Source organism: Piliocolobus tephrosceles, unplaced genomic scaffold (genome assembly GCF_002776525.5).
Source record: "Piliocolobus tephrosceles isolate RC106 unplaced genomic scaffold, ASM277652v3 unscaffolded_21449, whole genome shotgun sequence".
Lineage (NCBI taxonomy): Eukaryota > Metazoa > Chordata > Mammalia > Primates > Cercopithecidae > Piliocolobus > Piliocolobus tephrosceles.
The window spans coordinates 4753-7128 of record NW_022303698.1 but is presented as its reverse complement, the minus strand read 5'-3'; positions in this window follow the sequence as shown (position 1 = coordinate 7128).

Below are 2376 nucleotides of genomic sequence, written 5' to 3'. Positions count from 1 at the left end.
CCATCTCTACTAAAAAATACAAAAAACTAGCCGGGCGAGGTGGCGGGCGCCTGTAGTCCCAGCTACTCGGGAGGCTGAGGCAGGAGAATGGTGTGAACCCGGGAGGCGGAGCTTGCAGTGAGCTGAGATCCGGCCACTACACTCCAGCCCGGGCGACAGAGCGAGACTCCGTCTCAAAAAAAAAAAAAAAAAAAAAAAAAAGAAAACAAAATAATAATGTATTTAGGGGCTAATGATATATGTAAAATAAGTATATATGATAAAAATAGTAAAAGTCATATTAGTCATATGAAGGGGAAATGGAAGTTGATTATTACAAAGTTGTTATTCTACATGTGATGGGATATAATATTATTGGAAAATAAGCAGTGATCACTTAAAGAAGAATATTATAAACTCTACAGCAATCAAAAGAAAGAAGTATACGTAATAAGCTAATAAAATAGATTAAACGAAACATGAAGAAGTAATCCAAAAGAAGAGAGGAAAAGAGAAAGAACGAAAATGTGAGGTAAATAGAAAACAAATTGCAAGAAAGTAAATTTAAATCTCTCCATATAGATATGTATGGCCTAAACACTCCAATTAAAAAGCAAAGATTGTTAAATTAGATAAAAACTCAAGACCCAACTACATATGCTATTTACAAAAACCATACAATCCTTAACACTTTACATACAAGCAAACTAATAGATTAGTGTAAAAGGATGGAAACAGATGTACCATGCAATTTCTAATCAAAAGAAAGTTGGAGTGGTTATATAAATATCAGATGAAGTAGCCTTCAGAACAAGAAGCATTAGTGCAGATAAAGGGTGATTTTATAATGATAAAAGTGTCAATTCATCAACAAGATGTAGCAGTCCTAAATGTTCATTCATCAATAAAACATAACAATCCTAAATGTTTATGTACCGCCCAGCAGAAATTCAAAATACATGAAGCAAATACTGATAGAACTGAAAGGAGAAATAAGAAAATCCACAATTAGAGTTGGAGATTTTGGCTTGCCTTTCAAGATAACTGATATAAGTAGAAAAAAAATTAGTAAATATATAGATGAAATCCCCAAATATGTGGAAACCAAAAAATACAAATCTGAAAAACCGGTAGATCCAAGTACAAATTAAAAGAGAAGTTAGAAAATATTTTGAACTGAATGCAAATGAAAATATAACTTATCAAAATTGTGGGATGCAGCTAAAATAGTGCTTAAGTAGAGATTGATAGCATTCAAAGTTTATATTATGAAAGAAGAATGGTCTAAAATCAATGACCTATGTTTCCAGGTTTTGAAACTGGAAAATAAACAGAAAAGTGGAAAATAACATAAGAAAAAACAAAGACAGGAGAAGAAATCAGTGAAATAGGAAAGAAAGAAACAGTATAGGAAAATCAATTAAATTGAAAGCTGATTCTTCAAGAATATCACTTAAATTAACACAACTCTAGTCAGACTGGTTAGCAAAGAAAGAGAACATACAGTTTACCAATATCAAGAAAGAAGGGATATCCCTATAGGTCCTATAGTCTTTGAAAGAATAATAAAGAAATATTATGGCAATTTTATGCCAAAACTTGGCAATTTAGATGAAATGCACAAATTCCTCAAGAGCTACAAACTACAAAAGCTAACTAAAGAAGAAATAGATAATCTGAATAAGTATGGGTCAATTTTTAAAATTGAATTTACAATTAGAAGCTTTCACACAAAGTCAACTCCAGTCCAGGATGACTTTACTAGTTAACTCTACCAAAAAATTAACAAATAATGATATCAATCTTACATAAACTCTTCCAAAATATAAAATAGTAGGGCATACTTCTCAACTCATTCTATGAGGTCAGCATTACTCTGGTGACAAAGCAGTCAGAGGCATCATGAGAAAAGAAATGTACAGGCTAATATCACCAGTGAATACAGGTGTCAGATCCTTAACAAAATTTGAGCAAATTGGATCTAGCAATATATAAAAAGGATACTACATTAATCTAGCACAATTTATCCCAGTAACAAAAGGTTGGTTTAATATTCAAAAATCAACAATTCATCATTTTAACAGATCAAACAATAAAAACTTACTTTTGGGTTTGGGATTTTAAGAATAGAGGAGTAAGGAGTTTGACAGACCCTCTCTACAATAAAACAATTATTTGATGATTTCACTGGTTAAAACTGCATATTTAAAAAAATTAATCATTTTAAGTCTCTGGAATTCATTTAAGGGAGGACAGTAAATAGAAAAATATTCAAGAAAATCTACTAAGCCTTGTTAAGAACATTGAAAGACTATGATATTTGAGCCATGACCTGCTTCATCCAACTACCTCCTATCCGTAAGCTCCTGTTTTGGGCAAGAGTGGTTGAGAAGTCGT